This window comes from Ranitomeya variabilis, chromosome 7, assembly GCF_051348905.1.
Source record: "Ranitomeya variabilis isolate aRanVar5 chromosome 7, aRanVar5.hap1, whole genome shotgun sequence".
In the NCBI taxonomy this organism is placed as follows: Eukaryota; Metazoa; Chordata; class Amphibia; order Anura; family Dendrobatidae; genus Ranitomeya; species Ranitomeya variabilis.
Window position 1 is genome coordinate 183,374,180 of NC_135238.1, and position 21,920 is coordinate 183,396,099.

General features: G+C 44.6%; 1 pseudogene across 1 annotated transcript; it reads right to left on the bottom strand.

Moving 5' to 3' along the window:
- Nucleotides 1–1,686: 1,686 nt before the first annotated feature.
- LOC143786278 (formimidoyltransferase-cyclodeaminase-like) lies at nucleotides 1,687–21,248 on the bottom strand (annotated as a pseudogene). Its single transcript, XR_013218251.1, has 10 exons — nucleotides 21,113–21,248; nucleotides 9,335–9,462; nucleotides 6,524–6,612; nucleotides 5,516–5,695; nucleotides 4,736–4,873; nucleotides 4,524–4,655; nucleotides 3,994–4,055; nucleotides 3,770–3,896; nucleotides 2,197–2,358; nucleotides 1,687–2,061 (listed from the first exon to the last, which is right to left on the bottom strand). The product of XR_013218251.1 is annotated as a formimidoyltransferase-cyclodeaminase-like (transcript).
- Between the last annotated feature and the right edge of the window lie 672 nt (nucleotides 21,249–21,920).

The following is a 21,920-nucleotide window of genomic DNA, read 5'->3' on the forward strand; positions in this document are numbered from 1 at the left end:
TGGGGCAATTATGAACGGTGCAGAGCACTGTATGGCACAGCTATGGGGCAATAATGGTGCAGAGCACCAGGGAAACAAGCATGGTGCTCCCACTCATTCTGAACCTATGGTAAGTTGAATCACATTCTCATTATAAATGTCATAATTATATGATAAGTATGCACTAAGCTCCATCCCTCCATAACCCCACCCCCATATGACCAAAGCCCCGCCCCTGCCCCACCCCCACCGGGCCATGGAAAACTGGTCTTGCTTAAAGCCGGTCCCTGGTGCAAAAAAGGTTGGGGACCTCTGGCATAGATTCAACAAGGTGCTGGAAGCATTCCTCAGAGATTTTGGTCCATATTGACATGATGGCATCACACAGTTGACGCAGATTTGTCGGCTGCACATCCCAAAGATGCTCCATACAAGGCAGGATGGATCCATGCTTTCATGTTGTTTACGCCAAATTCTGACCCTACCATCCGAATGTCGCAGCAGAAATCGAGACTCATCAGACCAAGCAACGTTTTTCCAATCTTCTACTGTCCAATTTCGATGAGCTTGTACAAATTGTAGCCTCAGTTTCCTGTTCTTAGCTGAAAGGAGTGGTACCCGGTGTGGTCTTCTGCTGCTGTAGCCCATCTGCCTCAAAGTTCGACGCACTGTGCGTTCAGAGATGCTCTTAGGCCTACCTTGGTTGTAACGGGTGGCGATTTGAGTCACTGTTGCCTTTCTATCAGCTCGAACCAGTCTGCCCATTCTCCTCTGACCTCTGGCATCAACAAGGCATTTCCGCCCACAGAACTGCCGCTCACTGGATTTTTTTTCTTTTTCGGACCATTCTCTGTAAACCCTAGAGATGGTTGTGCGTGAAAATCCCAGTAGATCAGCAGTTTCTGAAATACTCAGACCAGCCCTTCTGGCACCAACAACCATGCCACGTTCAAAGGCACTCAAATCACCTTTCTTCCCCATACTGATGCTCGGTTTGAACTGCAGGAGATTGTCTTGACCATGTCTACATGCCTAAATGCACTGAGTTGCCGCCATGTGATTGGCTGATTAGAAATTAAGTGTTAACAAGAAGTTGGACAGGTGTACCTAATAAAGTGGCCGGTGAGTGTATATACACGGTTGTTCAATCTGGGGCTAAACAAGTATAATGTAAATGGGATAAGTGATAAATACAATGGATTCATTTAGCGCTTATCCCATTTACATTATACTTGCCTGCCATCTAGTGGCTCTTTTTACAAATTACATCTTGGGTAAGATTTCTAAGTCCTATTACAGTTGGGATTCCTTCTATTCTATTTTATTCCCTTGAGCTGATTGTTAGTAACTTCAATTGAATCGATGCCTGTTGTAAGGTGATTATTGGTGATTTTCTTGGTCTGTGTTCACTCTTGGATAATGGATTAAAAAGGGGAAACTAGGAGACACTGTGACGTCCGCCCCCTCCTAAGCATGTCCATATAACCCCTCCAGGAGGACACCTTCCATAGGCAGACATATCATAAACTTATTTTCTCGGGTCACACCCTGACTCTTTTGGAGGTCCCATTTTTTCCTCACCTCCCTGTCTTTTTACTATAAAATATTTTGTTTTAAGTATTATGCTAATAGAGGAAAAAAGTTTTCATTCACTACCTCTTGCGTCACTTCATACCTTAATAGGTAAACTTATATAATTATGTACAATTGAAGTGCTATTGCCAATTGAATTTTGGATCATGGATTAACCTTTTATTTCCCAGCCTTGAAGAACAGGCCATGAAAACTGAAATTTCTGCAAGTAAATATCCAAAAATGCACCCTAGATGCAGTTAGGTCCAAAATATGAAAATAATCTAATACAAACGCATAACCCCCTAAGAATGGACCCAATACAGGAGGTATTGGGTCTCAAAAGTGTTTAAAAAAAAAAAATTATATACACACTTTATGCACCCCCAGTTATTAACCCTTTACTATACTGTGCGGTCAGTACACAGACCGGTTTTGTGCTACAGTAGTAATCATTTATACTCACTTCTGTTGTTGTTCTTCAGTGTCTTTGGGAAGCTTTAGTGCAGCCTGCAGAGGGGGACACCAGGGGGGAAAGTGGAAATTAGGTAGTAATAGACGAGAAGAAAATAAAAGACGTAATGGAGTTGGGTATTGGAGGGTAAAACAGAGCTAAAGTCAAAATCTAGTTAAAAATAAAATTACCATATAGCTTCCAAATGCATTGGAGTCCGAGTCTACGAGAGCCAGCAACTGACCGACTGCATGATGAAAAGAGGGAATCAACTCCCTCATCGCTCCATCCAAAGATTCAAATTGACGTTTTCCGTAAGTCATCTGCCCCACCATACATCCTAGTACTGCTCCCTAAAATGAGAATGTGACCCAAACTGCAACATTACAATTATCCAGCAAACAAGAATCCAATTTCATTTAAAAAAAAAAAGAAAAAAAAGAAGTGGTCTCCTTTCAAAATTATTATGCAACTTACCTCCTAGTTAAATGCCTCTATTGTGTAAAAGTAATTGCCACAGAGGTGCAAACCACTGAGAAGACGTGTCAGATTCATTATGTGACGTATGCCACTTAAAGAATTTGGCGCATTGTACTACAGCGAGCTCTTAATTAAGATCAAATCGCCAAGATTCATCCAATGTTGTAGATTTATTTATTTAATACACTTGTGTGAACTTGCCCTTAGATGGACACCAACTTGGTTTATACCTTCACTACCACATACAGCTAAAATATAGGTGTATTTCTAACCCACAAAGATGACAGTGGTATAGGTCCATCTATGTGCCAAGTCTATAGTATGCTAGAAGTAAGGGTATAAGCAAAATGAAGTGTTAAGTAATCATGGAGAGTAAGATTATCAGTGTTCGAAATAATAAAAACACACACAACAGATTAATTACAATTCAGAATGTTGTGAAGCGACACGCATCAATGGATTTTGCCTTGGAATATTGGTTCATTGAGTGGTACAGGGAACAAAGTACCATGGTGAATCCAGATAGATAACCCATCTTTGTATTTTGTGCTCTTTAAGGAATTAATACTAGACAGATTCACTAAAAAAAAAAAATTTTTTAAGGAAGGCGGTTTCCCAGTTGATGCTTTACATGCCATCTACACTGGTTAGCAGTAGTGGAGCATGTCAGCATAGCTCCATCAACTGTATAGTGGCTACTGCACATCTCCCCCTTGATTAAGAATGGGGTCATGTAGTGCACAGCGACGGCCACTACACCATTGATGGAACCGAGCTATTCAGCCACACTACTGCCAACATCCGGCTGTCACTGGGACCTAGAAAAGCTGAACAGTGGGGGTGCAGCCCATCACCGATCTGATATTGATGACTTATCCAGGAGGGCCACGTTCACCATTTTACATCCGGATTTGTAAACCAAAATCAGGAGTGGAACAATCAGAGAAAAGTAGAATATAAACAAGTCACCTCTTCTGTATTTATCACCCATTGACCAGATACTGAACATGGCCTTAGGATAGGTCATCAATATAAAAAGTGGTGGAGTAACCTTTTAAAAAAAGTTTTGTAAAATTGGAATTTGTGTTTGTTGTATTTTGAAAGATTGAATACAAATGTAATCTAATTAAAGAAAAAAGTTTGTTAAGTGCCAAACATACACAAAATGAAGCAAAAAATTTTATTTTGGTCACCTGATTGTGCGTCGCTTTAGTCTTACACAATAATTGCATAGAAGCACATTGTGTCATCTAAAATGTTCCTACCTCTGCTCCCTGCTCTTACCATAGCCGACACGGCAGCAGACACAGAGCCACCTCCGGGGGTGGCCGTCCGCGCCCCCACACTCTGCACAAACCCCTTCAACGTCTGTGTGATAAGTGATCCAGACACGTCGTCTTGAATAAGATACCTGCGATACATAATGTGCATTCATTATCAATTACAGCTAAGAACTTTGGGGTAGAATCGGCAGAATACCGGTCGGTAGGAGGGAAGGTTCAACTTACTCTATAATTCTTTTCTGAGGTTCAAAAGGAGCCAATGAATCAAGTCCAAGTCTGTTAATAACCTTGACAAGAAGGAAAAGTATAAAACAGTTCAGTATATAATACAAATCTGTTGGGTTCTCATCCTAAATAATATTCAATATAGTTTAAAGGGAATCTGTCAACCGGTATTCACTACCCCATCTGAGAGCATGATGTAGGGAAAGAGACCCTGATTCCAGCAGTCACTTTACGGAGTGCAGCCGTTGTGATATAAATTTTATACGTACCTCCACTGATTAGCAGCTGTATGTATGTACAGCATATCGAAACTACAACACATCTTAGTAAGCCACACACTGAAATCAGTGTCTCAGCCCCTTCCTGCTGACAGATTTAAAATTATGCATAAATCAAGATTTTGTTGAACAAAATTTGTGAGTAGCACATTGTATAATCTGCCCTAGAAAAGCCACAATATGGGAATGGTAATCTGTCGGAACAGGAGCTTATGAATAACTGGTCCTACATTGAAGGAAGGCGAAGATTACCAGTCGAATTTTGTGTTCTTCTTCCAATATAAACAAGTTTTCTTCTTTGATATAATATTCTGCAGAAGTTATCAAGGCTTAAAGAGGCACTAAACCCACCAACTGCGAGCCGAGAATCGGAAGACTCAACTCCTAAAACAAGACAAAGTAGTTTAGCTAAACCAAAAAAGTAACCTACACGGCTAACAGGCACAAAAATGAAACTCAGGCACCTTGGCATCTTTGTGCGTTTCTTCATACACCTCGTGAAGAGGAGTCATTTCATAATCTAATATGTTTACAGACACTTGAGCCAGATTCTCCTCTTGCAGGTACCAGCCAATCGCCTGCACTTTTTTGAGACGTCCAGGCTGAAATAAAAGGGGGAAAAAAAAAGGCATTGGAAAAGCTTTGCAATGTGCAAGTCAAGAAGAAGAGCTTTTTTTGAAAGTGCTCTGATCATGACAAGTATTCAAGTAACCACCAGTAATACCAATTAAGTGGCAGTGTCAATGAAGAACATTTTAGCTGCAGGTCTCAGGAAATCTGGCACTAGATTTAGGCAGCCCGATTTGAGAGACTCCGACGTTAGCATTCTGTCACCTGTAATCAAGAACATACTGCAGCAGCTACAGAAGAAGAGTACTACAAAGACATCCTACTAGGTGAGAGACCATCAGGTTTTCTCGCACTATAGGTTAACCTGTAGTGCAAACCTGACTACAGAGTCTCCAACATTGAAGTCAATGTGAATAAGTATGCAGAAGTACGTGCTAGACCATCATCTGGGGTCAGAATATGGGCAGAGTGGTCTCCTGAGCTAGAGTCAACAGCCTCATATACGAGTGGTCAGGAAATCCACGGCTGGTCCTGATATCACCATCAGAGATCACAAAATGGTCATATAATTAACATGTTGCATCTCATTACTAAAGCTGGGCCCTCTATTCAGAATGCAAACAATTCCATTGGATTTAGTCATACTTTACCGCGTATAGAACATTTCTGCTCACCTGACCTTTCCCGCGACCACCTTCTCTGATGTTAAGCGCTATACGATGAGCAAGCTCCTTTGTCGTTAGTAGGTTTATATTGTACGCTATGAGAAATTTCCGGGCTCCTGTCACAGTTGCCCCCCAACTTGGAACAAAAACTGGCTCCCCATAATCTGGTTTCCATTCTGTATTTTGCAACTAGAGGAGAAAAAAAAAAAAGAAAAAAGAAGTTAAAGTAAAGTAAACTCGAGATCAGTCTGGATTACATAAAAGATCACCAATGGCAGCACATCGTTCTGTGTAAACAGGACCTGCGTTCCCTAAAATATTGGCAGCCTGTGTGAGCGTTCTGTGCACATCTGAATTGAGGTTGGTCACTGTTGCTTTTTAAAAATGCCAAAGACAAGATTTTGTTATTCACACAACCTGTAAATCAACATAATGTACAGTGAGACCCATATTCTAGCGCTATATCACTTACTGAGCTGATAGCTGTAGTTTTGAAAAAAAAACAAAACGCTATTTTATCAGCAGGAGATTATCACAAGAGGACTTGTAAACCTGCTGCCAGGTAGTCCTCCATGTTCATGAGCTCTGTATAACCCCACCACTATGCAAAGTGTACACAGAAAGGAAGCTGCCAATCAGTGGTGTAAATGAGGTTATACAGAGCTCTCGAATATGGAGGACTACCTGGCAGCAGGTTTACTAGTCCTCTTGTGATAAAATCACTATTTTATCAGCAGGAGATTATCAAATCTACAGCAAGCAGCCCAGTAAGTGACATCACTGGAATCAGAGGTGACAAAAATCTGATGGCAAATCACCTATTATCGTAAAGGCCCCCATTAAAATTGACCCGCAATTGAAGATACAACAAGACTGATAAAACTTTGGTCATGACTTATTGTAGTGAACATATCTAAAATAACTTCCTATTGTACATATACAGCTACCTACACAAATGATAAATATGCTACATGGTAAAGAGAAAGAAAATTAAAGATTTGTAGCCATATAATATACCTTGGTGGGAAGAGCTTCATACTCTCCAGCTCTCACAGCGGGGAGAGTCCTTCGATTCTCAGTGCGTGCAGCCTCTGCATAAAGATACACTAAAATAAAAAGGAGAAAAAAAAAAAAGTTTGATAGTTTAGTAGACAAGTGCACTGAAATTACTCATTAATATACTGTAGCAACAGGCTGTAGACATGGGGGAAGAAATACAAAAACATCTGAGAGAAGTTTGGAAAAAAACTGGGGAGAACATATAAAACACATACTGATCGGGATTGTGGGCCCCAATGGGGACAGGGATAATGTCTGCAAATGTAAAGGGAGATGGAATTTATGAAGCTGAGCTAAGATCAGTATATTAGAATTTATTGCTGAAACTAAATATTCCATTAACATTCTCTTGCAAGTTACAGTATTTTTTTTTTTTTTTTTTTTTTTTTTTTTTATTATAAGACGCACTTTTTTTCCCCAAAATTTTTTTGGGGAAAATGGGGGTGCGTCGTATGGTCACAATATACTTACAAATCCTGTGGCGGTGGCAGCGGTCCCGATGCAGCCTCCCTTCCAAGGCTGGTGCGGCTGGGGTCTGTGGTGTGGTGGGCTGTGCAGTGCTCCAGGGCAGTGGCAGCGGCTCTCTGCTCCTTGGGGGGCTCCGCTGGCATTTCGTCAAAGCCCAGAGGCCCCCGGAAGATGGCCGCCAAGCCGGAGCACACTCAGATTCAAATTTTGGCAACGAGATCTCGTCCCGAGATCTGAATCTGAACGTGCGCCGGCCATGTTCCCGGAGGCCACCACAACATGACATTAATGGATGAGCGGGGGCCTCCGGGCTTTGACAAAATGCCGGCGGAGCACAGAGAGCCACAGCCCCTGAGCACACAGCCACCACCCCTGACGCACAGAACCAGCCTGGGATTTCCCGGAGGCCACCACACCAGCCTGGACCACCGAATGACCCCTGTGAACACTCCCCCCATTCCCCCACCTGTGCCCATCCCCTCACTGGTAAGCTACATTCAGACTGTAAGACGGACCCCCATTTGACACATTTCCCCCCCCCCTCCCCCATTTTCCTTCTGAAAATTTGGGGTGCGTCTTATGGTCCTGTGCATCTTATAGTCTGAAAAAATACGGTAACCATTTCCTACTAAAATGTCTTCACTAGTCCCTAGATGCCGTCACATGTAACCCACACATGCTCTTATCCGGAACGTCTCCAGTTTCCCCTTCTTTGAATTATACGATTTGCCATTCTTACCCCTCTAATAGTCATCAGCTCCCGTCTCCCAACAGGATTCTACTATGGCTCAATGGTCGCCTCAACTGCTGGGCTTGCCACTCTTGGCTGAAATTCAATTATCCATTTCCTATCTACATTTGGAGTGCCCACCAGGGCCGTGGGGTACTCGGGCCGGGTTGGACAGTTCGTCGGGGGTTGTTGTCACAGTAGCAGTGACCCGGTCCATGGCCCTGGGCGTCCAATAAAATGGGAATGAAGGGGGAATAAAGTTTATAGGATATTAGTTTGTGACGCCACCCGTGGTGTTCAGCAATAAAGAAATGGCCGATGCTGCAGTTCAGGTCCACTGGGGGCAGTTGGTGACGCCTCAGAGATGTTCCAGCTCTCCACGGGTAGAGCTAGGCCCCAGGGCAGTTAAAGTCAATGATAGTGAATGTTGTAATGCAGGGCAGGTGACGTAGTAAATAATTCTGAGGACACAGCAGGGTGGAGTCTTCACAGTTCTTAGGTATAGTCCCCAGGAGGGTGCTGTGTCCTCCGAGTCCGTGATCCAGCCAGCTCTCAGGTAATTTGGGGTTCACTTTCCCTGAGACTCCCTTTCTTATGCTCCTTCCCTGGCTGTCTCTTTGAGCTGTCTTCGCCCTCCTGCCCTGCGCCTCATACAGTGTTCCAAGCCAGCCTCGGATCTTGTCGGCGACATTCTCCTGGTCCCCTTGATCCTATATGGCTGCCTTTTCAGTGAATGTGTATGGATGTGGCTGGCACATACAGATACCACAGCCTCTGGCTTGCTAGCCGAGTCTTGTAGTTCCTCCACTAGTCTGGGGGCTGGTCCCCCCACTGCGACCTGGTCCTTCCACCCGACTACGGTCAGCATGGATCCGGGCACCCAGGGTAGATTCCTCACTTCCCTGTCCACTAGGACCCCTTCCTTCCTTCTCTCAGTAGCTTCTCGCTCCACGTCTGCTCTCCTCCACTCATTACTGACACACTCCACCTTCTAACTCTCTCTCCACCCACACCCTCTACCTAGTTCACCCTCCAGCCTGAGATGGGGCCCTCCCTCAATAGGGTCCACACCTATCCCCTGGCCGGGAGTGGTGTTGGATGCTAGTGTGGGTCTCGGGTAGTGCCCCCTCCTTACCCGAGAGCAGAGTACCACACCTCTGGCTGAGGTGCAGTACCTCTGTGGTGACTGGACCTTCAGGGGCACCACACATTTTCTTTGTTGAGAACATATTTCTGCTGGTAAAATCTGGGTTATACCTGGCAAATAATCATGGTAATACATGGGTCCGAGAGTAATTTTTCTCCTTTTTAAAAAGATCAAAATTTTGGTTGACCAATTTTGCGATGTTAAGTTGGAGGAGAAGGTATTGGTATTGGTTGAAAGACTGACGAGAAGCAAATGAGGATGGCGCCTTAAAAGGTCACCTGAATCTATTAGAGATTTTGTTTATAAAACTCCACATCGTGGAAGAATTTGCCCCACTCCATCCACTTCACTAAACTTCGTATGATTTATTTATAGGAATCAAAAGTTTGCACCGAAATAAGGGCTATAAACGCACATTTCTTACCTGGGACATGCAGCTCATTCGCTAGTCTTTCAGCAAAGTGGTTGCGCAGGAAACACATTCAGCCATGGTCACATTTCGGACAGGAATAAATGGACACACATCCAGAGCGCCCATACGAGGATGCTCCCCTGGAGAGCAATGACATAAGTGTGGAATATGCAGTTATGTATACATTAACCCCTTCCCGACCCATGACACCACGTAGGCGTCATGAAAACCCGTGCCAATCCGACCCATGACGCCTATGTGGCGTCATGGAATGATCGCGTCCCTGCAGATCGGGTGAAGGGGTTAACTCCGATTTCACCCGATCTGCAGAGACAGGGGGAGTGGTGCTTCAGCCCAGGGGGGGGTAGCTTCACCCCCCCATGGCTACGATCGCTCTGATTGGCTGTTGAAAGTGAAACTGCCAATCAGAGCGATTTGTAATATTTCACCTGAAAAACTGGTGAAATATTACAATCCAGCCATGGCCGATGCTGCAATATCATCGGCCATGGCTGGAAACACTAATGTGACCCCACCCCCACCCCACCGATCGCCCCCCCAGTCCTCCGTTATGGGGTCCGGTCCCCTCGGTCCTGTGCTCCGCTGCCCCGTGCTCCTGCCCGCTCTGTTATGACCCCAATGGCGAGGGTCTCAGAGGAACGTGGAAGTCTGAGGAATACAAAAAACCAGCTCATAGGGCAGTGGTAACTGGGTTGACCATATAACTACTCCTAACGCCAACACTAGAAGTAGCCGGGGATCATTCCTACGATGATTCTAGATGACACGCTCCAGCCGGAGAATCTAGCTACCCCTAGTAGAGGAAAACAAAGACCTTTCTTGCCTCCAGAGAATTGGACCCCAAAGCTGGATAGAAGCCCCCCACAAATAATAACGGTGAGGTAAGAGGAAATGACAAACACAGAAATGAATCAGGTTTAGCACAGAGAGGCCCGCTAACTAATAGCAGAATAAAGAAAGGTAACTTATATGGTCAACGAAAACCCTATTAAAATCCACACTGGAAATTCAAGAACCCCCGAACCGTCTAACGGTCCGGGGGGAGAACACCAGCCCCCTAGAGCTTCCAGCAAAGGTCAGGATGCAGATTAGGAACAAGCTGGACAAAAATGCAAAAACCAAAACAAATAGCAAAAAGCAAAAAGTAGACTTAGCTGATATTTCTGGAACCAGGATCAATAGACAAGAGCACAGCAGACTAGCTCTGATAACTACGTTGCCAGGCACAGAACTGAAGGTCCAGGGAGAATATATAGCTACACCCTAAACTAACGACCTCAGGTGCGGATAAAAGGAATGACAGAAAAACCAGAGTCAAAAAAACTAGTAACCACTAGAGGGAGCAAAAAGCAAAATCACAACAGTACCCCCCCCTTAGTGAGGGGTCACCGAACCCTCACCACGACCACCAGGGCGATCAGGATGAGCGGCATGAAAGACACGAACTAAATCGGCCGCATGAACATCAGAGGCGACCACCCAGGAATTATCCTCCTGACCATAGCCCTTCCACTTGACCAAGTACTGAAGCCTCCGCCTGGAGAGGCGAGAATCCAAGATCTTCTCCACCACGTACTCCAACTCGCCCTCAACCAACACCGGAGCAGGAGGCTCAGCAGAAGGAACTACAGGCACAATGTACCGCCGCAACAAGGACCTATGAAATACATTGTGAATAGCAAATGACACAGGAAGATCCAGACGAAAAGATACAGGATTAAGGATTTCCAATATCTTGTAAGGCCCAATAAAACGAGGTTTAAATTTGGGAGAGGAGACCTTCATAGGAACAAAGCGGGAAGAAAGCCATACCAAATCCCCAACGCGTAGTCGGGGACCTACACCGCGGCGGCGGTTGGCAAAGCGCTGAGCCTTCTCCTGTGACAATTTCAAGTTGTCCACCACATGATTCCAGATCCGCTGCAACCTATCCACCACAGAATCCACCCCAGGACAGTCAGAAGGTTCCACATGACCCGAAGAAAAGCGAGGATGGAAACCAGAGTTGCAGAAAAAAGGCGAAACCAAGGTGGCGGAACTAGCCCGATTATTAAGGGCAAACTCAGCCAACGGTAAGAATGTCACCCAATCGTCCTGATCAGCAGAGACAAAACACCTCAAATAAGCCTCCAAAGTCTGATTGGTTCGCTCCGTCTGTCCATTAGTCTGAGGATGGAAAGCAGACGAAAATGACAAATCAATGCCCATCCTACCACAAAAGGATCGCCAGAACCTGGAAACGAACTGGGATCCTCTGTCTGACACAATATTCTCAGGGATGCCGTGCAAACGAACCACGTTCTGGAAAAACACAGGAACCAGATCGGAAGAGGAAGGCAGCTTAGGCAAAGGAACCAAATGGACCATCTTGGAGAAGCGATCACATATCACCCAGATAACGGACATGCCCTGAGATAGCGGAAGATCAGAAATGAAATCCATGGAGATATGTGTCCAAGGTCTCTTCGGAACAGGCAAGGGCAAGAGCAAACCGCTGGCACGAGAACAGCAAGGCTTAGCTCGAGCACAAATCCCACAGGACTGCACAAATGACCGCACATCCCTTGACAAGGAAGGCCACCAAAAGGACCTGGCCACCAGATCTCTGGTGCCAAAAATTCCCGGGTGACCTGCCAACACCGAGGAGTGAACCTCGGAAATGACTCTGCTGGTCCACTTATCCGGGACAAACAGTCTGTCAGATGGACAAGACTCAGGCCTATCAGCCTGAAATCTCTGCAACACACGTCGCAGATCCGGAGAAATAGCTGACAAGATAACTCCATCTTTAAGAATACCAACAGGGTCAGCGACTCCAGGAGCATCAGGCACAAAGCTCCTAGAAAGAGCATCGGCCTTCACATTCTTTGAACCTGGTAAATACGAGACAACAAAATCAAAGCGGGAGAAAAACAATGACCAGCGGGCCTGTCTCGGATTAAGGCGTTTAGCAGACTCGAGATACATCAGATTTTTGTGATCAGTCAGGACCACAACACGATGCTTAGCACCCTCGAGCCAATGACGCCACTCCTCAAATGCCCATTTCATGGCCAACAACTCCCGATTGCCCACATCATAATTTCGCTCAGCAGGCGAAAACTTCCTAGAGAAAAAGGCACAAGGTTTCATAACAGAGCAACCAGGGCCTCTCTGCGACAAAACGGCCCCTGCTCCAATCTCTGAAGCATCCACCTCAACCTGAAAGGGAAGCGAGACATCAGGCTGGCACAAAACAGGCGCCGAAGTAAACCGGCGTTTCAACTCCTGGAAAGCCTCCACGGCAGCAGGAGCCCAGTTAGCTACATCGGAGCCCTTCTTGGTCATATCCGTCAAAGGTTTCACAATGCTAGAAAAATTAGCGATAAAACGACGGTAGAAGTTAGCGAAGCCCAAGAACTTCTGAAGACTCTTAACCGACGAGGGCTGAGTCCAATCAAGAATAGCTCGAACCTTGACTGGGTCCATCTCCACAGCAGAAGGGGAAAAAATGAACCCCAAAAAGGGAACCTTCTGTACACCAAAGAGACATTTTGAGCCCTTGACAAACAAAGAATTTTCACGCAAAATTTTAAAGACCAACCTGACCTGCTCCACATGCGAATCCCAATTATCAGAAAAAACCAAAATATCATCCAGATAAACAATCAAAAATTTATCCAGATACTTCCGGAAAATGTCATGCATAAAGGACTGAAAAACTGAAGGCGCATTGGAGAGCCCAAAAGGCATCACCAAGTACTCAAAATGACCTTCGGGCGTATTGAATGCGGTTTTCCATTCATCACCTTGTTTAATGCGCACAAGGTTGTACGCACCACGAAGGTCTATCTTGGTGAACCACTTGGCACCTTTAATCCGGGCAAACAAGTCAGACAACAACGGTAAAGGATACTGAAATTTGACAGTGATCTTATTTAAAAGCCGATAATCAATACAGGGTCTCAAAGATCCGTCCTTTTTTGCCACAAAAAAGAATCCCGCACCAAGAGGGGAAGAAGATGGACGAATATGTCCTTTCTCCAGAGACTCCTTGATATATGAACGCATAGCGGTATGCTCAGGCACCGACAGATTAAACAGTCTTCCCTTAGGAAATTTACTGCCTGGTATCAAATCAATAGCACAGTCACAGTCCCTATGAGGAGGTAATGCACTGGATTCAGACTCACTGAAGACATCCTGATAATCAGACAAATACTCCGGAACTTCCGAAGGCGTAGAAGAAGCAATAGACACAGGCAGGGAATCCCCATGAATACCACGACAGCCCCAACTTGAGACTGACATAGCCTTCCAGTCCAGGACTGGATTATGGGTCTGTAACCATGGCAGCCCCAAAACAACCAAATCATGCATTTTATGTAAAACCAGGAAACGCATCACCTCGCGGTGTTCAGGAGTCATGCACATGGTAACCTGTGTCCAATACTGCGGTTTATTTGCTGCCAATGGCGTAGCATCAATTCCCCTAAGAGGAATAGGATTTTCTAATGGTTCAAGAGTAAAACCACAGCGCTTAGCAAACGAGAGATCCATAAGACTCAGGGCAGCACCTGAATCTACAAACGCCATGACAGGATAAGATGACAGTGAGCAAATCAGAGTTACAGACAGAATAAATTTAGGTTGCAAATTACCAACGGTGACAGGACTAACAACCTTAGCTATACGTTTAGAGCATGCTGAGATAACATGTGTAGAGTCACCACAGTAGTAGCACAAGCCATTCCGGCGTCTATGAATTTTCCGCTCATTTCTAGTCAGGATTCTATCACATTGCATTAAATCAGGTGTCTGTTCAGACAACACCATGAGGGAATTTGCGGTTTTTCTATCACATTGCACCGAGTTAGGTGTCTGTTCAGACAACACCATGAGGGAATTTGCGGTTTTGCGCTCCCGCAACCGCCGGTCAATTTGAATAGCCAGTGCCATAGTATCATTCAGACCTGTGGGAATGGGAAAACCCACCATAACATTTTTAATGGCTTCAGAAAGGCCATTTCTGAAATTAGCGGCCAGTGCACACTCGTTCCAATGTGTCAGCACGGACCACTTCCGAAATTTTTGGCAATACACTTCAGCCTCGTCCTGCCCCTGAGACATAGCCAGCAAGGCCTTTTCTGCCTGAATCTCAAGATTGGGTTCCTCATAAAGCAAACCGAGCGCCAGAAAAAACGCATCAATATCAGCCAATGCCGGATCTCCTGGCGCCAGCGAAAAAGCCCAATCCTGAGGGTCGCCCCGTAAGAACGAAATAACAATTTTTACTTGCTGAGCAGAGTCTCCAGATGAACAGGGTCTCAGGGACAAAAACAATTTACAATTATTCACGAAATTCCTAAACTTAAATCTGTCTCCGGAAAACAGTTCAGGAATCGGTATTTTAGGTTCAGACCTAGGATTTCTGATAACATAGTCTTGTATGCCCTGCACACGAGTAGCCAGCTGGTCCACACTTGTAATCAAGGTCTGGACATTCATGTCTGCAGCAAGCATAGCCACTCTGAGATAAAGGGGAAGAAGAAAGAGAGAGAGAAAAAAAAAAAAAAACTCAGAATCTTCTTTCTTATAATCCCTCTTTTGCAATGCACTAAACATTTAATACTGGCCTGGCAAACTGTTATGACCCCAATGGCGAGGGTCTCAGAGGAACGTGGAAGTCTGAGGAATACAAAAAACCAGCTCATAGGGCAGTGGTAACTGGGTTGACCATATAACTACTCCTAACGCCAACACTAGAAGTAGCCGGGGATCATTCCTACGATGATTCTAGATGACACGCTCCAGCCGGAGAATCTAGCTACCCCTAGTAGAGGAAAACAAAGACCTTTCTTGCCTCCAGAGAATTGGACCCCAAAGCTGGATAGAAGCCCCCCACAAATAATAACGGTGAGGTAAGAGGAAATGACAAACACAGAAATGAATCAGGTTTAGCACAGAGAGGCCCGCTAACTAATAGCAGAATAAAGAAAGGTAACTTATATGGTCAACGAAAACCCTATTAAAATCCACACTGGAAATTCAAGAACCCCCGAACCGTCTAACGGTCCGGGGGGAGAACACCAGCCCCCTAGAGCTTCCAGCAAAGGTCAGGATGCAGATTAGGAACAAGCTGGACAAAAATGCAAAAACCAAAACAAATAGCAAAAAGCAAAAAGTAGACTTAGCTGATATTTCTGGAACCAGGATCAATAGACAAGAGCACAGCAGACTAGCTCTGATAACTACGTTGCCAGGCACAGAACTGAAGGTCCAGGGAGAATATATAGCTACACCCTAAACTAACGACCTCAGGTGCGGATAAAAGGAATGACAGAAAAACCAGAGTCAAAAAAACTAGTAACCACTAGAGGGAGCAAAAAGCAAAATCACAACACCGCTCCCCCTGTGCTACTATGCCACCCCCCTGTGCTCCGACGCCCCCCTGTGCCCCGATCTCCCCCTCCCCTTATACTCACCGAGGCTCCCGGTGTCCGTCCGCCTCCTCGCTGGGCGCCGCCATCTTCCAAAATGGCGGGCGCATGCTCAGTGCGCCCGCCGAATCTGTCAGTCGGCAGATTCGTTAAAAGTACATTTTTGACCGCTGTGATAGGTTCTATCACAGCGATCAAAATAAAAAAATAATGAATTAACCACCCCCTTTATCACCCCCATAGGTAGGGACAATAATAAAATAAAGAAAATATTTTTTTTTCTTTTTCCACTAGGGTTAGGGTTAGAACTAGGGTTAGGGTTAGAACTAGGGTTAGGGTTAGGGGTAGGGTTAGGGTTACGGGTAGGGTTAGGGTTAGGGGTAGGGTTAGGGTTATGGCATGTGCACACAGTGCGGATTTGGCTGCGGATCCGCAGCGGATCCGCAGCGGATTGGCCGCGGATCTGCAGTGGATTGGCCGCGGATCCGCAGTGGATTGGCCGCGGATCCGCAGCGAATTCGCTGCAGTTTTCCATCAGGTTTACAGTACCATGTACACCTATGGAAAACCAAATCCGCTGTGCCCATGGTGCGGAAAATTCCGTGCAGAAACGCTACGTTGTATTTTCCACAGCATGTCAATTCTCTGTGTGGATTACGCAGCGTTTTACACCTGTTCCTCAATAGGAATCCGCAGGTGAAATCCGCACAAAAAAACACTGGAAATCCGCTGTAAATCCGCAGGTAAAACGCAGTGCCTTTTACCTGCAGATTTTTCAAAAATCGTGTGGAAAAATCTCACACGAATCCGCAACGTGGGCACATAGCCTTAGGGTTAGGGTTGGAATAAGAGTTAGGGTTGGAATTAGGGCTAGGGTTGGAAATAGGGTTAAGATTAGGCTTGTGGTTAGGGTTACGGATAGGGTTAGGGGTGTGTTGGCGTTACAGTTGTGGTTAGGGTTGGGATTAGGGTTAGGGTTAGGGTTGGAATTAGGGTTACGGGTGTGTTGGGGTTAGGGTTGTGGTTAGGGGTGTGTTGGGGTTAGGGTTGTGATTAGGGTTATGGCTACAGTTGGGATTAGGATTAGGGGTGTGTTGGGGTTAGTGTTGAAGTTAGAATTGAGGGGTTTCCACTGTTTAGGCACATCAGGGGTCTCCAAACGCAACATGGCGCCACCATTGATTCCAGCCAATCTTGCGTTCAAAAAGTCAAATGGTGCTCCCTCCCTTCCAAGCCCCGACGTGCCCCAAACAGTGGTTTACCCCCACATATGGGGTACCAGCGTACTCAGGACAAACTGGGCAACAACTGTTGGGGTCCAATTTCTCCTGTTACCCTTGCAAAAATAAAAAAATACTTGCTAAAACATAATTTTTGAGGAAAGAACAATTATTTTTTATTTTCACGGCTCTGCGTTATAAACTTCTGTGAAGCACTTGGGGGTTGAAAGTGCTCACCACACATCTAGATAAGTTCCTTGGGGGGTCTAGTTTCCAAAATGGGGTCACTTTTGGGGTGTTTCTACTGTTTAGGACCATCAGGGGCTCTGCAAATGCAATGTGACGCCCGCAGACCATTCCATCAAAGTCTGCATTTCAAATGTCACTACTTCCCTTCCGAGCCCTGACGTGTGCCCAAACAGTGGTTTACCCCCACATATGGGGTATCAGCGTACTCACAACAAACTGGGCAACAAATATTGGGGTCCAATTTCTCCTGTTACCCTTGTGAAAATAAAAAATTGCTTGCTAAAACATCTTTTTTGAGGAAAGAAAAATTATTTTTTATTTTCATGGCTCTGCGTTGTAAACTTCTGTGAAGCACTTGGGGGTTGAACGTGCTCACCACACATCTAGATAAGTTCCTTGGGGGGTCTAGTTTCCAAAATGGGGTCACTTATGGGGGGTTTCTACTGTTTAGGCATATCAGGGGCTCTGCAAACGTAACATGATGCCCGCAGACCATTCCATCAAAGTCTGCATTCCAAAACGTCACTACTTCCCTTCCGAGCCCCGGCATGTGCCCAAACAGTGGTTTACCCCCACATATGGGGTATCAGCGTACTCAGGAGAAACTGGACAACAACTTTTGGGGTCAAATTTCTCCTGTTACCCTTGCAAAAATAAAAAATTCTGGGCTAAAAAAATATTTTTGAGGAAAGGAAACACATTTATTATTTTCACGGCTCTGCGTTATAAACTTCTGTGAAGCACTTGGGGGTTCAAAGTGCTCACCACACATCTAGATAAGTTCCCTTGGGGGTCTAGTTTCCAAAATGGAGTCACTTGTGGGGAGTTCCTACTGTTTAGGCACATCAGGGGCTCTGCAAACGCAACCTGACACCCGCAGAGCATTCCATCAAAGTCTGCATTTCAAAACATCACTACTTCCCTTCCTAACCCCGACGTGTGCCAAAACAGTGGTTTACCCCCACATATGGGGTATCAGCATACTCAGGAGAAACTGGACAACAACTTTTGGGGTCCAATTTCTCCTGTTACCCTTGGGAAAATAGAAAATTGTGGGCTAAAAAATCATTTTTGAGAAAAGAAAAAATATTTTTTATTTTCATGGCTCTGCGTTATAAACTTCTGTGAAGCACTTGGGGGTTCAAAGTGCTCACCACACATCTAGATAAGTTCCTTGGGAGGTCTAGTTTCCAAAATGGGGTCACTTGTGCGGGAGCTCCAATGTTTAGGCACACAGGGGCTCTCCAAACGCGACATGGTGTCCGCTAATGATTGGAGCTAATTTTCCATTCAAAAAGCCAAATGGCGTGCCTTCCCTTCCGAGCCCTGCCGTGCGCCCAAACAGTGGTTTACCCCACATATGGGGTATCATCGTACTCAGGACAAACTGGACAACAACATTTGGGGTCCAATTTCTCCCATTACCCTTGGGAAAATAAAAAATTCTGGGCTAAAAATCATTTTTGAGGAAAGAAAAATTATTTTTTATTTTCACGGCTCTGCGTTATAAACTTCTGTGAAGCACCTGGGGGTTATAAGTGCTCACTATGCTTCTAGATAAGTTCCTTGGGGGGTCTAGTTTCCAAAATGGGCTCACTTGTAGGGGAGCTCCAATGTTTAGGCACACAGGGGCTCTCCAAACGCGACATGGTGTCCGCTAACGATTGGAGCTAACTTTCCATTCAAAAAGTCAAAAGGCACGCCTCCCATTCTGAGCCTTGCCGTGCGCCCAAACAGTGGTTTACCCCCACATATGAGGTATCGGCGTACTCAGGAGAAATTGCCCAACAAATTTTAGGATCCATTTTATCCTGTTGCCCATGTGAAAATGAAAAAATTGAGGCTAAAAGAAATTTTGTGTGAAAAAAAAAGTACTTTTTCATTTTTACGGATCAATTTGTGAAGCACCTGATAGTTTAAAGTGCTCACTATGCTTCTAGATAAGTTCCTTGGGGGGTCTAGTTTCCAAAATGGGGTCACTTGTGGGGAAGCTCCAATGTTTAGGCACACAGGGGCTCTCCAAACGTGACATGGTGTCCGCTAGCGATGGAGATAATTTTTCATTCAAAAAGTCAAATGGCGCTCCGTCCCTTCCGAGCCTTACCATGTGCCCAAACAGTGGTTTACCCCCACATGTAAGGTATCGGTATACTCAGAAGAAATTGTGCAACAAATTTTAGGATCCATTTTATCCTGTTGCCCATGTGAAAATGAAAAAATTGAGGCTAAAAGAAATTTTGTGTGAAAAAAAAAGTACTTTTTCATTTTTACGGATCAATTTGTGAAGCACCTGATAGTTTAAAGTGCTCACTATGCTTCTAGATAAGTTCCTTGGGGGGTCTAGTTTCCAAAATGGGGCCACTTGTGGGGGAGCTCCAATGTTTAGGCACACGGGGGCTCTCCAAGCGCGACATGGTGTCCGCTGAAGATTGGAGCCAATTTTTCATTGAAAAAGTCAAATGGCGCTCCTTCCCTTCCAAGCCCTGCCGTGCGCCCAAACAGTGGTTTACCCCCACATATGAGGTATCAGCGTACTCAGGACAAATTGGACAACAACGTTCGTGGTCCAGTTTCTCCTTTTACCCTTGGGAAAATAAAAAAATTGTTGCTAAAAGATCATTTTTGTGACTAAAAAGTTAAATGTTCATTTTTTCCTTCCATGTTGCTTCTGCTGCTGTGAAACACCTGAAGGGTTAATAAACTTCTTGAATGTGGTTTTGAGCACCTTGAGGGGTGCAGTTTTTAGAATGGTGTCACTTTTGGGTATTTTCAGCCATATAGAACCCTCAAACTGACTTCAAATGTGAGGTGGTCCCTAAAAAAATGGTTTTGTAAATTTTGTTGTAAAAATGAGAAATCACTGGTCAAATTTTAACCCTTATAACTTCCTAGCAGAAAAAAAAATTTGTTTCCAAAATTGTGCTGATGTAAAGTAGACATGTGGGAAATGTTATTTATTAACTATTTTGTGTCACATAACTCTCTGGTTTAACAGAATAAAAATTAAACATGTGAAAATTGCGAAATTTTCAAAATTTTTGCCAAATTTCCGTTTTTTTCACAAATAAACTAAAAAATTATCGACCTAAATTTACCACTAACATGAAGCCCAATATGTCACGAAAAAACAATCTCAGAATCGCTAGGATCCGTTGAAGCGTTCCTGAGTTATTACCTCATAAAGGGACACTGGTCAGAATTAAAAAAAACGGCAAGGTCATTAAGGCCAAAATAGGCTGGGTCATGAAGGGGTTAATTAGCAGATTTGTAGGATGGTAGTTGAGCGAACATGCTGAGATAAGGCGTTATCTGAGCATGCTCGTGGGCCAACAGAACGACTTCGGTGTGGTCTAAAAATCTTTTATAGTGCTTTGGGAAGTTACATTTCTTCACCCAGAGGATAATTTGGTTTTCCGTGGTCTAAAAAAAAAAAAAGGGGGTTCTTGTCCCCGTGGCTGCACGTCTCACGGCTGTTCGACAGACACAGCACATGCAAGGATTACCGGTTTATTAGCACATCACTAACAAATACCATAATGAATCAGGGATGGAAAATGTGTCTAAACATCCTCCAAGAGAAACTTCTCTCAATAATCCAGGAGCAACTTGGTGAAGAGCAATGTTTTCTTCCAGCATGATGAAGCATCATGTTACAAGGCAAAGATGACAGAGTGGCTCAGTGAGCAAAGATAGATATATCTATCTTTATAAAAAAAAAAAAAAAAAGTCTATGGGCAGGAAACTCCCCAGATCTCAATTCAATTGAGAATCAGTGGTCAAGCCTCAAAAACAGAAGAAGTCTATAATGCTCTCCTGCTATATTTCAGACTGTGCAGCATTTCCAGAGATGACAGGTTAATATGAGAGGAGCAGACACTTACCTTTGTGTTTGCTCATATCGATCATCTTAAAAGCAATGCGTGCTGCATTCAGCTCCCCTTCAACAACTGGGAACCCACGAAGGTGTACACCGTTCTGTTGGTGGATGCTCCGGGGTCCACATCCAACAACCGGCATCCTTCAGTCGCAAAAATAGCTGCTGCCAGCGCATCAACGGTCTGGATAACAGGAAGATTGTAAGGGCGGATTAGAAAACTTATCTTGGATACAGGTGCAAACAGATACCAACAAATTTGGATTTGATTTATTCAAAATCAGTCAGGATTTCCTTTGAAGTTTTTGTACGTATAACAGTCAGCAGGAACAAGCTTAATAATCTGGATACCCTTTCCCCATGGAACGAAAGCTAAGGCTTATTCGCACATCAGTTTTTTTTCCCCCAACACACACGAGAAAACTGGTCTCAGATAGGGGTGCCTTTCTTAGATAGAAAAAAAGAAGAAAAAAAAAAACACCACACAAGGTAACTAGCAACCCATGAAAAAACAGTCTGCACTTGGATGGCATCCAAGTGTAGTCCTTTTTTTTTTTTTTTTTTCCATAGATCAAAATCATCAATGGAAGTCTAACAAATCAACATTGAACAAGTCTCCACAATTTCACATGTATCATTCAGTCTGTAAAAATCTAATATATAATTGCCTAGAATACTACTTCCTGCAATTTGTGCCAACTTCCGTGGCTTTGTCCGGAGCTAATGTCCGGAGCTAATGTCCGGAGCTAATGTCCGGAGATAAGTGACGTCACCAGTGTCCTACACCCAGGCAGAGCACAGGGGCCCCAGGCAGC